Genomic DNA, 16,430 nt, shown 5'->3' with positions numbered 1-16,430 from the left:
TCTGATAGACCCCAATTCATTTAATTTGGGGGGATTATTGTGCTCCCATCTTTTCGAAAGGAATTTTAAATAATTGATTTCAATAGTCAGTTGATACAGTAAAACAGCACCAGCAAGTTACAAAGTATCTCATAGCGGAGAGTTGCAGCTTTTTAACCTCAGGCAAGGAGGCCGTACTGTCGTCTCGGCTAGTTTTAACATCAGTCAGCTGCTTCTGTTGTAAGCACTCACGTTAACCTTTACTTCTTGGGTCTTTTTTTATTTGAGAGGCTGTGAGTAGTTCCTAACAAACACACACCCGAAAAAAACTGGATCAAGAATCTGGATCACAGGAAAAAAGACACACACAGAGTACATACAAGTAGACTCATGACAATGTGTAAGAAGTATTGCTGGGTGAGTTAACTCACATATTAATTAACATAAATTATTTTAAATGCATGTTAATGCAGTTAAAATAATTCCATGGAAAAAAAAGATAATAGTGTTGCACTGATATCGGTACTAGTATCGATATTGGTGCAACCCTATTATTCAATATCCATAACAGTATGTATACAGTGGTATGAAAAAGTATCTGAACCTTTTAGAATTTCTCAAATTTCTGCATAAAATCACCATCAAATGTGATCTGATCTTTGTTAAAATTACACAGATGTAAAAACAGTGTCTGCTTTAACTAAAACCACCCAAACATTTATAGGTTTGCGTATTTTAATGAGGCTAGCATGCAAACAATGACAGCAGGGGGAAAATACCCTCTGCCTAAAGAGACTTAAAGAGCAATTGAAACCAATTTTTACCAAACAATTCAAGTCAGGTGTGTGCCCAATTTCGGATGAGTGGTTTAAAGCTGCCTTACCCACTATAAAACACACACCTGGTAAGAATTGTCTTGATGAAAAGCATTGTCTGATTTGCATCATGGCTCGGTCAAAAGAACTGTCTGAAGACCTGAGATCAAGGATTGTTGATTTGTATAAAGCTGGGAAAGGATACAAAACCATCTCTAAATGTTTGGATGTTCATAAATTGACAGTCAGACAAGTTGTCTCCAAATGGAGGTAGTTTGGTACTGTTGCTTCTCTCCCAAGGAGTGGCCGTCCAGCAAAGATGACGCCAAGAGTTCAGCGCAAAATACTCAGAGAGGTAAAAAAGAACACTAGAGTGTCTGCTAAAGACTTACAGAAATCACTGGCACAGTCCAATATCTCTGTGCACACATCAACCATATGTAAAACTATAGCCAAGAATTGTGTTCATGGAAGGACTCCACTGAGGAAGCCAGTGCTGTCTAAAAAAACATTCTTGCTCGTTTAATGTTCGCAAAAGGCACTTGGACACTCCACAAGTTTGCCAAGTTTTAGCAAAATATTTTGTGGACTGATGAAACCAAAGTTGATTATTTTTTGGCAGTAACACACAACATCATGTGTGGAGGAGAAATGGAACAGCTCACCAAAATCAACACCTCATCCTCACCGTGAAGCATGGCGGAGGGAGCATTATGATTTGGGGCTATTTTGCTGCTTCAGGGCCTGGACAACTTGCAATCATTAATGGAAGAATGAATTAAAAAGTTTATCAGGATGTTTTGCAGGAAAACCTGAGGCAGTCTGTCAGACAGTTGAAGCTAAAAATAGGATGGATGCTACAACAAGATGATGATGCAGAACACAGAAGTAAATCAACTTTAGAATCAGTTGGCCACTCCAAAACGTGTATTTTGTTCTTCTGAAACCAACGTCCGGACTTGAACCCCATTGAGATGCTGTGGCATGACCTAAAGACAGCGATTCAGGACAGACATCCCAGGAATCTGACTGAATAACAGCAGTTTTGTAGAGAACAATGGGCCAAGATTAGTCCTGATGGATGTTCCAGACAGATCTGCAGTAACAGAAAGCGTCTGGTTGAAGTTATTGTATGTTATGGTTCACTTTCTTATTTTCCCCCTCTGTCATTGTTTGCATACTATCCTCATTAAAATATTAAAACCTATAAATGTTTGGGGGGTTTTAGTTAAAGCAGACACTTTTTTTTTCATCTGTGTGATTTTGACAAAGATTAGATCACTTTTGATGGTGATTTTATGCAGGAATGTGAGAAATTCCAAAATGTTCAAATACTTTTTCATACCACTCTATATGGTTTGACAGGGAATATTTTTATCACCGACCAGCTGCTAAGCACCACTGTGGATGTACCCGTCATACGCCTTACATCCGAAACCAGCAGCAGACAATATTTCAAGAATGTGAATGGCATCTCTAAATTTAAATGTTCTACCTAAATATTATGTTTGTTTTTATCACTTCGTTGATAAGAAATCCACCGAAAAACATTCTTTCCCGTAACTTTGGTTGTGTTGTTGTAGTAGCAGCTACAGAAGCTGCTGTAATTGTAGTAAAAATGATTAAACTTCATAATTGCAATCATCAGTGTAATATCAATAGCTAAGGCAGCAAGTCATTTCATGCGCCAGATTTTAAGTTTCGTATTTTTTGAGAACCTACTTTGTATAACACAGGGCAGCATGACTACACGTAAGCCCGGGACCCGCGATATATGTACAGCCTGCAGTTTTCAACGTCTCCCTCCTTCATTACCAGCACCCATGCTTTGTGGTACGGAGCATTGAGGCACTGGATTGGTTCTACATCCGCCTTCATGATGACAAAATTCCCGTGTTCATGTATGAAGACACATCAAACTTTGTGGCTGTGCAGGTACTGGAATGCCTTGGAGCTTTTCAGGTTCCTACTGGCGTTTCCATCCACTGCCTTAGAGTCAATAAAATACGATAATATTTTACTTGTGGTCACCCTCGGCCATTTCTTCCTGTTGTCTTCCCATGTCGAGATGGCAGAAGGATGTGGTTTTTCCACATAGTGTTTTTTCATGGGTTTTAGTGAGTGATGCCACTCCAGCGCCATTGCTGTCAATGTTAAATACCGTGAAAACGGAAGGCGCGAGCAGAAAGCAGGAAGTAAAGCGGAAGTACCTCGGAAACGTGTCTATAGAGAATTTGATTTAATCTCACGTGATAAATCGTGACTAAAATAATTAACCATTGCCCAGCCCTATTAAGAAGCCTACATTGGTACCACCCAAAGCCTTTTACAAACGATATGGTTTCCATGACACATGACCTCAACATGTGCTTGCACAGTGGGGAATTATTATACTGTATGTTTAAGTGTGAGCCATGAAATGAATCTTGAATATATTTTGTAACGCAATGAAATTCATTATCTAGTTAAATAAGTTTCATAAGAGGTCTTTCAACTCTTTTTTTCCCTTTATTTTTTAATACAAGAAGTCATTTTTCATTTATTTTGTTCCTGTTTGGGTCTCACAGTGTTTTCGTCATATAGAACTGGTCACACAGTAATATACAGAAGCTTTGTAGAAATTAAACTTAAAAAAGAATTTGCTGTACATTTGCTTGCTTCCCCTCTAAACACATTAATACATAAAATCCTAATTTTCCGCCATTGTTGTTGTATGTTAGCATGCTGTAGGCAACTGAGTTCACGTGGCGTGGTTATTGCAGTTTGCATGGGAATTATTTTGAACTGGAAAACCGACTGCTCCAAACAATCAAAGTGAAATGATACGTTTCAATGTAAAAGCGCCCTGATTGGATCCCGCTGTGAACCTTCATTTGTTAAGGTTACACAAAGAAGAAGATATTTGAACGCAAAACATTGGTCTTGGGTATTTGTATCGAAATAAAGTTTGTATTCAAAATTTCAGAACCAGTACAATTGGTGAATATGTTATGACATTTCGTGGCATATAATAATACGTTTTACGTCCATAATAATAATCAAGGTTGCTTGTTGTTTTGACTTTTCTGGCAAAATTTGTATGCATTTCCAGTTCATCAGCTATTGTAATTGGGCAATGAGTGAGATATTCATTCACAGACAAACAGGTACGTTTACATTTTGCGTTACCAATAAGAGAGAAATATTAGTTCATGGGCCATGGGTCACTTCCTAGTAATTTTGGGGCATTTGCCCCTTGTCAAAACATGAAAATAGATTAGATTTTTAGTGCTTTCATTTGCACTGAAAGACGAGTATTCATTGCCAGTCCTCCCAGTTTAAATGAATGGCGTACCACAAGCAACACGTCACTTTCGCTCATTAATATTCATGACGTTAGCAATTGTTGGTGGGCAGGTCAACCTACCGTTTGTCCTAATAGTAAATGCATGGAAATAGTGTACGAACGAGATGTTAACTGAGCTAAATCTATCAATTCTACTGTATCAGAAAATGATGTGCCTGGTGCAAATTCCCTGGTAAAAATGTGGAAGAACATACAAATGTTCAGTTAAAGTTGTCATATGTTTCTGCCCGTTCTTGGGGGTAATTTACATTGCTATATTTGTGCAGCGATTGCAAATGCTACTCAGTGACAGCCAATGAACACTTTTAATATTTACATTAATCACAAATCTTAATTCTATAATTTATTTACACTTCCCCCTTACTAAAGTTGTTTTTACAACAGAAAAGGTAACAACAGTTGCAGTCAGATACCATTTTAATTTTTTTTCTGGTCATTCATTGTCAGACAGAAGCAGCACGGCAAAACGCCACGCTAAAAAACAAAGAAAAATATCAAAATGGCCTACCTCTTCATCCTCTGTAGGACTATGGCCCCAACAAAATGTTTACTGCATATGAATGTGAATGGCTTCTAGCCTGGTACTCCAGACTCACCGCTGTTCCAGCAATTGAGTCTGGCCACCATTAAGCGGATAAAATTTCCAGGGCGGAGCAAGCCACAGCAAACAGACAGTGGAGTGGACCAATCAGCGACGGGCGGGACGAGGAACTTGCGTGCGGAAGTAAACATACGAGGAGAGCGGAGTTTATTCAACATGGCTAGCGCGAGACAGACTGCTGTCAATGACTTGTGTCGATGCGTTTTTGGTCATTTAAAACTGATTTTACCGTGGATTGGAACATATTCTCGGCCGTCTGTGTTGTTGTGGAGACGACTTCCGACGCGGAAGAGTGACGTTGCTTGTTAAGAACACGTCACGCAAATAAACGAATCTGATTTGTCGATTGATTTTGTACTTGCTCGAGAGGCCATTAATGGGGTGGGTCCCAGACTATACTCTCAGTGTTTGGAAAAACACAGGGAGAACAGTCTGGCCGTGCCAGGCAAAATGGCTTCACCTTGCTGGCGTATTTTGACGTCCGCACAAGTTGATCCATTCTTCACATTTTTCCCCCGAGTTTTTGGCTTCGGGAAACGTATGAAGAAAACATCCTTCATATGTCGTACTGTCTAGAGTCGTTTCTACAAGTTCCATAGCAGGAGTGATTACTCGGTATGTTTTTTTTTGAAAGATTACAGGCAGAAAAAAGGAGCAATAACATGAGTTGAATGCGATGGCGTGTCTGTGTTGACCCACTTCCTGGTTAAGTTGGCGACATGCGGCCTAAAAATAGCATTCGTGCGGTACGCTATTGAATGTCTACCTTTGTAAAAAGTGGGCAATGAGTTAATTTTGGGTCACTTTTCGGTTACTTGACTGGTCAACCCCTGTAAATTTTGGGTCACTTCCGCAACATTTCCTGTACATTTTTGATCATTTCCTAATTATTTTAGGGCATTTCTGTCACTTCCTGTTAATATTGGTGGTGGTGGTGGTGTCATACTTGTGTAGCGCTTTTCCACCTTTCAAGGCGCTCAAAGCGCTCAATTTTGCCCCGTAATGGGGCAATTTTTTCATATGTTTTTTCATACAGTATGTTATGTCAATTTTTGGTGGAACCATATGTTTATGGCAAAAATTGTGTACAACTTCCATGTGTCTTGATTTCCAAATGATTCATAGATATACAGTATATACCATTTTTTCTGGGGGAAGAAAAATTTTGAACAGGAGGGCATTTAAAAAAAAAAAAAAATGTTTAAATGTTTAAGAGCGAAACCCTTACTAGAGGTGAGAGCATGAGAGTATAATTAAAGACGCCATGATTTTAACGAGCTGGTATCGCGTACTTACCTCTTACCTCTTAGCATGTATCACCGAGTGTCAAGACAAAGATGTGAATGGCCACAGCAAGATTTTGAGGGGGATTTTATGGGTGAAACATGGTAATATAACAAGGGTCATGATGCAGAAATCACAGACGTCAAAGTGCGACAGTAACAATAAAAAATCTGTGACTTATTTACAGACGCTATTTTTTTCATTGTGACATAATTTGTTCACACGTTCAAAATATGCGAGTGAATAATTTTTTAAAGTCTTTTATTTTTTATTTTATTTTATTTTTTTACTAAATATTAGAATAGTATACTAGATAATAGAATAATATCAATTAATGATTCTGAGCTAAAAATGACGTTTCGAATAATAAATATAATTGCTTACATCCTTTTTATGACTGGGTTGAAACAAAAATGGTTGCGCGGTGTCTGTAAATGGGAGTCTCCAGGGTAAAACGGACAAATTAAAAATAGCTCAGGGGCTTAATGCGCCATGAAACTGTTATGTCAGCATATAGACATATTTCTCTATCAAACACAACAGTTCTTATGGCTTAAAATACAGCAGATTATTTTAAAGAGGGGTGCAAGAGCATAAACTGTCTTTTCACCCTTGTCTCTCTCTCTCTCTCTCTCTCTCTCTCTCTCTCTCTCTCTCTCTCTATATATATATATATATATATATATATACATATATATATATTATGTATATGGCGGAAAACACTCAGATGACTTGAAGTTCTGCTCTGAGACCCCTAATTTGGCCAAATTTCAAAATTGTCCTATATGCATGTGTGACACATCATTGGAAAACCTAAAATCTAAATTTTCTGGGGGAAGAAAAATTTTGAACAGGAAGGCATTTAAAAAAAAAAAAAAAAAATGTTTTTTTAAACAGCAAAACCCGAACTGGAGGCGAGAGCACACGAGAGCAGAATTAAAGACGCCATGATTTTAACGAGATATTATCGCGTACTTACCTTATCGCATACTTAGCTTATTAAGTATATATATATATATATATATATATATATATATATATATATATATATATATATATATATATATATATATATATATATATATATATATATATATATCTTTAAATTATGTGCATCAGCTAAAAGAAATGTAGGACAAGATACAATTTTAAATTTGGAATGTTTATGGCATTGGATATGAATGGGGCTTTTGGGTCAAAAAGATGTGTTTTTGCCATAACTGTAAACGTTAGGGGGCGAAATTGAAGATGTGTCGCTGTGTCGACTGAATTTTTGGAAGGCATCCCCACACTAATTGATTGATTGTACTGTATATAACAGTGACCTGTTTGGCAGTAGCGGACTTTGCAATTTTGGGGCCTAAGGCGAACATATCCAGGGGCCCTCTTCATGGGTCAGGGGTTAAAAAGGTGAGAAGGGTGTGGAGGAAATATGTTCTGCTACACCAGGGCTATCCTAAACAACAAATTTTCTCCTGATTCGTCGGCTGACTAGTTTTACGATTAATCGACTAATCTAATAATTTCCTTTTTTTTTTACTAATTTAGCAATGAAATTTTTCTTGACGCTTATTAATTCAGAAAACTATTTTGGAACACTTAAATTCTTTATTAAAGTACAAATAATCATGTAAATAACAATAATGAATCACAAATAAACAATGAGGTTAAATGCTGATAGCATTTACTAGTGCAAAAGAAAGGAAAGTAAACAGATTCAGAACACTGACTTTGCCTTTCCAACATTATTCAAAACAATTCTTAAAAAAATTCTAGCATTATTATTATAGTATACTACTAATATATTTAATAGTAGTATAATAATTATAATAATTATTCATTACCAATCATATTTGTCATGAAGAGTGTTATTTGAAAGCTATTCTTAGTGTAGAATCTTTATTATGTAGTATTTACTCAACATATTATAATATTAATTCTGAAGTATGTGGGATTAACTCCAGAAATCATTATTTATATGACGAACATGACGTGCTTTTGCTGCTAACCAGCTGTTGAGTGTAATTGTATGACTGATTGGAACTGTACTACAGTGTTTCGCCACAGGGTGTGCTGTCATGTATTTTATGTTCGGTGTGAAGAAGAAGAAGAAAGTTAAAAGAGGCATTAGAGGCCTATTCTCAACTTCTCCCTCACTGCACTTTGGCTCTCATGGAGAGTATGCTCATGTGTTCGAAATAAACGATAGCCGACGTGCAAAGTAGCAAGTGAGCTGTAAAAATAGCGAGCTTAGTGGCGTGAAAACCACGGGAGAGCTCAGTGAAGCTAACGAACAGCTAAGCGGAGCTAAGCGATGCTAAACGGCGCTAAATGAAGCTAAGCGACTGATACTCAGTCCGTCGTCGTGGAACAGTCTATTGTAGTGCGTGTGTGTGGGGGGAGAGATAATATAAATTCCACAGTCAAATGGCTTTCTTTTTTGTTTGGTTATTTTTTTGTTTGGTCGCTGACATAATTATACATGACGAGTAGTTGGGGGTGCTGCTGTCTCCGGTGGCCCAAGCCCTTGCTCGTTGGGGCAATGGCAGCTGGTTGGGGGCCCCCTACTGTTTGGGGGCCTAAGGCGATCGTATACTTCGCCTGAATAGTAGATCCGCCTATGCTGTTTGGTCGCTATGCAACTAAAGTCTTTTTTTAATCCATCTTCAAGGATACTAATCACATGGACATACACAGTTTACTGTATCTGCCATTGACTATTGGTTTTCGCTCCGTTTCATTAATGCTGTACCTGCAGTTGTGCAGCCGATTAAAACACAACAACCATTTAAGTGGGAATTGTGTAAACTTGCATGGAAAGGATAACAAATCTGGAAAGCATTTAATATGTCTGACAGTTTTATAGTTTATGAAGCATTGTGTGCTGATGTGGATTCTAGCAGATTTTTGGACTGGCCAGGATAATATATAATGTGATGTGCAGCATTGCAGGGGTAAGGATCGAAAAGGGTTTGAGTTGAAGTTGTATTAATAAATGATCACGTTTGTAGCTTTAAGACAGATAGCACAGAAGAGAAAATAGCATGCTGCTGGGATTGCAATGTCAGGGTAATGAATCGCTCTGCTGAGAGTAAAACCCAAGAACGAGATGACTGTTTGAGTCCCTGAGGGTTTCTCTGGGTTACAGGAGCAAGTAACCTGTCCTTGTAAAGGGATGCTAAGGCTCCTTCCCCCTTTTCCTCTCGGCTAAGTGTCAGTGATAAAACCAGACATCTTCCATCACAATATGTAAGGTTTAGCATCCTGAGCACTTTACAGGAGGTGTTCTGTGCCACTGTAAGAGAAAAATGCAAGAGGTCAAATGTTATAATAGGCACATATCATCGCAGGGTTTGACCTTTGTGTGTGTTGGGGGGGGCAAAACATCTTGATGACCCCGAAATGCAGTGTCTGCAATAAGTGCTTTGTAAGATTCTTGTTCATTTCATTCTTTTTTGTATTGTTTGACAACATTTTACCTGATACGTAGGTCATTATTTCAAAGAGGAAGTTAGTTAGTGGGGATTTGATTAATCGGTGGAGTTGATTTCTACAACTGCCCTCCCCCCCTCAATCTCTGCCTGTGGCACATAACTCCATTGCATTACTTCATTCAGCAAGTGTTCATGTCATGAGCAAATGAATAATGTCAGCAAACTACACGGACGTCTGATATCATCATTTCGGAGCTTAGCTCCTGTCTAGCTACTGTAGGACTTAGCTCCAATGTCTTGGCGAGGACAGTAGAATGACGTATCATACCTGTTTTTGGATAGTTATTTTGAGATTTGAGATATATTTAGGCGTTCTTAAAGCGTCAATTCCGACTTAAGCGGAAATTCGGGTTACATCATTATGCAGGGGGGAAAAAAAGGAATATTTAAAGGAAATAAATTTCATCATCATTGACAATGACTTTCCCAATGACCTTCCTTAAGTGTTTAAGGTTGAAAACCTCAACCACTTAAATAAAATATTGCTTCTCTTGAGTTGGTTGCGTCAGCATTTGCCCTAAGCAAATAGTGTAGAAAATATATACTTTACATAAGATAGAACACTTGCCAAAGCCACTTACAGTACATCCACATATCAATGAATAGTAGCCTATGAGGGAAGCAGATGAATCATTTTATGGGTGAATATTCTTGAAGTCAGATGTCACTTGTGATCAATCAGAGGCAATCAAGATCTATGAGAATATTTAAAAGCACATTATGCCATTTTATTATGTAAAATTAATTGTTAAATGTCCCAATCAGCACAAATGTATACTTTAAAAATGTAAAATAAGTTAGTAAAGGTAAATAAATAGTCATATTTTTTCCCTGTAATATGTGATGCGATGATGATTGGACTTATAGTAAACAGAAAGCATCAAGTGGAGACAATATGCACAGTTAAAAACATCAAATCCACAAGAAATTCTCCAACTCTATGCAGACTATTTGCACGTCTTTTGTGAGACATGCTGTATTTCAAGTAAATTTATAGTATCCAAGTATATCGTACTGTATGTTGAAATGGGACAGCTTTTCTATGCCTAGACGAGAGATTCATCACAATGCACTTAAGCTTTAATGGTTCCAGCTGAGAGAGCATTAGCGTACATGTGACACTTTAATGACCTTAAACATTAAAAAGCATCAGTAGGTGCCAGGACCACTGGAATGCAAGAGCCAGACTCTATCTGTGAGGCACAAATGGACTTTGACAGAACCATCTGATCTCAGACTATAAGTAGCAGTTTTTTTCCCCCTGGATCCATCCAGACTGAAATTTCCACCTGCAGCCATGACACCAAAGTATGGTCACCTGCCTCTGTCTCTTCCAGCTGGGGATATTTCCAATTTTATTACCCATCGATCCATATGTGTCCCAGCTGTAGTTTGGTCTTGTTTCTAATGGAAAAATGTCAAATGTAGCCATGAAATGGAAGATCAGCAAAGAGATTGATGTGGACGATTGACAAATAATTGACTGAAAATGAAAAGGAAAGACACGCAGCATAGCATATTCCCCTCACTTTGTATTTTGTAGTGATGTGGAATTGCGACTGAATTGGATTCACCCTGACATAACAAGATAGGCCTACTGCTCAGCTTTTACTTACTGGGCAACTGTGTCATGAGGCTATCGCATTCAACTCTAGCTTTCTGAATCAATCGTAAAACAAAAAAGAGATAATAGTGTTGCACTGATATTGGTACTTGTATCGATATTGGTGCAACACTATTATTCGATATCCATACCAGTATGTATACAGTGGTATGAAAAAGTATCTGAACCTTTTGGAATTTCTCACATTTCTGCATAAAATCACCATCAAATATGATATGATCTTTGTCAAAGTCACACAGATGTAAAAACAGTGTCTGATTTAACGAAAACCACCCAAACATTTATAGGTTTTCCTATTCTAATGAGTATAGCATGCAAACAATGACAGAAGGGGGAAAATACCCACTGCCTGAAGAGACTTAAAGACCAATTGAAAACATTTTTTTTTACCAAACAATTTAAGTCAGGTGTGTGCCCAATCACTGTCAGCTGTCTGAAGACCTGCGATCAAGGATTGTTGATTTGTATAAAGCTGGGAAAGGATACAAAACACTCTCTTAAAGTCTGGACGTTAATCAATCGGCAGTCAGAAAAGTTGTCTACAAATGGAGAGAGCGCTGCTGTTGCTTCTCTCCCAAGGAGTGGCCGTCCACCAAAGATGACGCCAAGAGTTCAGCGCAGAATACTCAGGTAAAAATGAACCCTAGAGTGCCTGCTAAAGACTTCCAGAAATCACAGGCACAGTTCAGTATCACTGTGCACACATCAACTATAAGTAAAACTATGGCCAAGAAGGGTTTTCATGGGAGGACTCCACGGAGGAGGCCACTGCTGTCTAAAAAAATTCTTGTTGCTCGTTTAATGTTCACAAAAAGGCACTTGGACACTCCATAGACGTTTTGGCAACAAATTTTGTGGACTGATGAAACCAAAACTGCATTGTTTGGGAGTGACACACAATGTCATGTGTGGAGAAAAAAATGGAACAGCTCACCAACATCAACACTTCATCCCCTCCGAGAAGCATCTTAGAGGTAGCATCATGATTTGGGGCTGTTTTGCTGCCTCAGAGCCTGGACAACTTGGAAGTCAAAAGTTTATCAGGATGTCTTGCAGGAAAACCTGAGGCCGTCTGTTAGACAGTTGACGCTAAAAAGAGGATGGATGCTGCAACAAGACAATGATCCAAAACACAGAAGTAAATCAACTTCAGAATGGCTTCAGAAGATCAAAATACACGTTCTGGAGTGGCCAAGTCAAAGTCCAGACTTGAACCCCATTGAGATTCTGTGGCATTTCCTAAAGACAGCGATTCATGTCAGACATCCCAGGAATCTGACTGAACTACAGCAGTTTTGTAGAAAATAATATCATTGTTTGCATACTATCTTCATTAAAATATGAAAACCTATAAATGTTTGAGTGATTTTAGTTAAAGCAGGAACTGTCTTTTCATCTGTGTGATTTTGACAAAGATCAGATCAAGTTTGATGGTGATTTTATGCCGAAATGTGAGGAATTCCAAAAGGTTCAGATACTTTTTCATACCACTGTATTTGTACAGATACAGCATTAAAATAACTTCAGCAGTTTTGGTGAGTGCAAAGAAAAAATGCACCGATGCTGTGAGATCTAGTTTCTAGATCTAGTTTCCAACCATTGGTCGGTATACCTAAAGTGGCCGCCAATGTCCAATCATCCTTCTGCTGTTAATTTAAATATGTTTATCACTCGTAGATTTCCATTGTATCGGTTCAGTTTATGTGCAGTTTAACTCACTGGTTGCCATTGATGACAATTGATGAACCGGAGTTGCTTTTTACAATGACCATGCATAACTTTTCCAAATTTCTACTTACAACACTGGAATTAAGGAACAGGATCTACAGCCTTTTTACTGTTCTATAGGCTTCATTGGCTGCTATGGATGGTGCTGGACGTCCAATCCATTATGATTGTGAGAGGACGAATGAGTATTTACTAGACTGAAAAAGTGATCATTCAAAGCCAGCAAAGATTCTATGACCTTAAGGCTCTTCATCTCTGTAGCTTTGGAGAAAAGTATTCATGTGACCTCTGGCTGATACTTGCAGGACATCAGTGGCATTTGGCAGCTACTAAAGGATATACCGTAGGGCAGCCAGTTTTTCCAAGGCCATTCCACACTTTTACAATACACAGGGAAACATCTCTGGCTCTCTGCTGCCACATGTCAAATGGAGGAGCCGCTTTGCATATGCGCTGATAGTGCAGGCGGTCGTAATTCAGTTCCAAAGTAATGCCTATTCAGCACAAAACAGGAGCGTGTTGTCAGAATCCCAGAATGGATGTCGGGGCATGTACAAGTGATATCTATCCTGATGAAAAGAGAACGCACGGTGATTTATTACAAAGGAAACACAGCAGAAAATGCTCAAGCTGGGCGCTTTTCCCTTCACTTAGATTTTCGATTTGAATTAAATGAGGTGTGCATGTTGGCAGGCAGCGGGGTAGGAGAGGTGGTATGAGATAGCGTGTAGGAGACGGGAAATACCTTATCCTCCAATTCAGAGTGTTGTTTTCAGCAACTTTCAAATAGAGGTTCAAAATGCTGATTGAATGTATTACACTTAACCTGCAGAAAAACAAACACTAAAAAACCTAGGTCAGATATTGGTGAAGGAACCTGCATACCAGGCATTTTCACCTCTTTTCGACCGTCCCTGGTGAGTCCGAACTGTCTGATCTTAAAAGTACAGTGATTGATGAGCGGTGTGTCCTTGACAGGGCCAGGACATGCTGGCCAAGGACAAGTTACAGCCATTCGATTGTTTCTAGAAGATAAAAAAGGCTAGAAACGTCATTCATACTGTACCGTAGATAGATGTCGTCAGCCTTACTACCAGGAAGCGCACTTAAAAACCCATCCCGATATTGAACCCCAACAGGCAGGCGTATAAATAAGGTTTGCACATAAACATGACGGACACAATTCATGTATATTGAGGATAAAAAAAGGAAGCACATATGAAATTGGATATACAGTAGCTATATAATACTGAATGTACAATGAATGTCCGATTCGCTATAAGATCAAGGTCACAAACCCTCCTAAACATGTTTTGCAGACGAAACAAATAGTATGTATCACATCTGTACAAAGTAAAGGCAATCAAGTGTGTTGTGGTAGGTTTTAGGGCTAGGATTGAGTTTAGAATGTGTTAGAGTCTGTTGGATTTGTAATAACACCACCACATTAAAGTCAAGTACTTGTTTTCGTGTCTGGTAGCAGTAGAGCAACTTACAGTGGGAAGAAAAAGTATCTGAACCTTTTGGAATTTCTCATATTTCTACATAAAATCTCCATCAAATGTGATCTGTCAAAATCACATAGATGAAAAAAACTGCTTTAACTAAAACCACCCAAACATTTATAGGTTTTCATATTTTAATGAGGCTAGTATGCAAACAAGGACAGAAGGGGGGGAAATAACTAAGTGAACAATCAACAAGACCCTTCCAGTAGCTGCAGATCAATCTGGCACATCGATCAGGACTAATCTTGACCCATTCTTCGCTAAAAAACTGCTGTTGTTCAGTCAGATTCCTGGAATGTCTGGCATTAATCGCTGTTTTTAGGTCATGCCACAGCATCTGAATAGGGCTCAAGTCTGGACTTTGACTTGGCCACTCCAGAACGTGTCTTTTGTTCTTCTGAAACCATTTTGAAGTTGATGTACTTCTGTGTTTTGGATTATCATCTTGTTACAACATCCATCCTTTTTTTAGCTTCAACTGTCTAACAGACGGCCTCAGGTTTTCCTGCGAAACATCCAGATAAACATTTGAATTCATTCTTCCTTTAATGATTGCAAGTTGTCCAGGCCCTGAGGCAGCAAAACAGCCCCAAATCATGATGCTCCCTCCACCATGCTTCACGGTCGGGACGAGGTTTTGATGTTGGTGAGCTGTTCCATTTTTCCTCCACACATGACATTGTGTGTTACTCCCAAACAATTCAACTTTGGTTTCTTCAGCCCACAAAATATTTTGCCAAAACATCTGTGACGTGTCCAAGTGCCTTTTTGCAAGCATTAAACAAGCAACAATGTTTTTTTTAAGACAGCAGTGGCTTCCCTCAGTGGAGTCCTCCCATGAACATCTTGGCCATAGTTATACATATAATTGATGTGTGCACAGAGATATTGGACTGTGCCAGTGATTTCGCTAAGTCTTTAGCAGACACTCTAGGGTTCTTTTTTTTACCTCTCAAAATATTCAGCGCCAAACTCTTGGCGTCATCTTTGGTAGATGACCACTCTTTGGGAGAAAGGCAACAGTGCCAGACTCTCTCCATTTGTAGACAACTTCTCTGACTGTCGATTGATGAACATCCAAACTTTTAAAGATGGTTTTGTATCCTTTCCCAGTTTTATACAAATCAGCAGCTTCAGACAGCTATTTTAACTGAACCATGATGCACAGACAATGCTTCTCATCAAGACAATTCTTACCATGTTTGTGTTTTAGGGTGGGCAGGGCAGCTTTAAATCCACTCATCAGTGATTTGGCACACACCTGACCTAAATTTCATGGTAAAAATTGGTTTCAATAGATCTTTAAGTCGCCTTAGGCAAGGGTTCACTTACTTATTTCCCCCCTTCTGTCATTGTTTGCATGCTATCCTCATTAAAAAATGAAAACCTATAAATGTTCGGGTGGTTTTAGTTAAAGCAGACACTGTTTTTACATCTGTGTGATTTTGACAAAGAGCAGACAACATTTGATGGTGATTTTATGCAGAAATTTGAGAAATTCCAAAAGGTTCAGATACTTTTTTTATACCGCTGTAGATGCACAGTTGGATTCATTATAACACATGGCTCATTATATGCGGCAACTATCTGTTGTTAGTTTTGGGGAGCTGAAATTGACTTTTATTCTACCTTCCTATTATGCGTTTAAAGACGAACACATTTGACTGTGCTGTCATGTTTCTGTTTGAGGCCAGCCCTTCCATTTGCCGTGTGTGGAGTAATATTGTTTTTCCAACATTCGTACGGCTCATTTTATAAATTATTATACATCTGTTCTATTGAAAAATTGACATTTTTAGTTCAGTTGAATTGCGTACAATTTACTGTAGATTATGGGAGAAAAAAAACACAGAACATGATCAACACCCTTGTGCATTCCTTGTTCTGTAGTCTGCAGTTACTTGGAATACAAAGTATGGTAATAAACAAACACCTAATAACCAGTTTGTGTTTCTAATTGATCCTTTCATAAGAATTTGTAGCTCTTTTGAGTTGACTGAATTATACATACATGCAAAATGAGGTCATCCAAGTACTTTAACTAGAATGTT

General features: G+C 38.5%; 1 protein-coding gene across 2 annotated transcripts in view; it reads left to right on the top strand.

Moving 5' to 3' along the window:
• The window catches only part of gabrb4 (gamma-aminobutyric acid type A receptor subunit beta4), an 87,643-nt gene that overhangs the window by 12,454 nt on the left and 58,759 nt on the right, over window positions 1-16,430 (top strand). The window lies entirely within an intron of this gene.

The sequence above is a fragment of the Corythoichthys intestinalis genome, chromosome 18 (genome assembly GCF_030265065.1).
Source record: "Corythoichthys intestinalis isolate RoL2023-P3 chromosome 18, ASM3026506v1, whole genome shotgun sequence".
Taxonomy (NCBI): Eukaryota; Metazoa; Chordata; class Actinopteri; order Syngnathiformes; family Syngnathidae; genus Corythoichthys; species Corythoichthys intestinalis.
The sequence above is the reverse complement of the archived record's forward strand: the minus strand, read 5'-3'. Positions and strand labels throughout refer to the sequence as shown.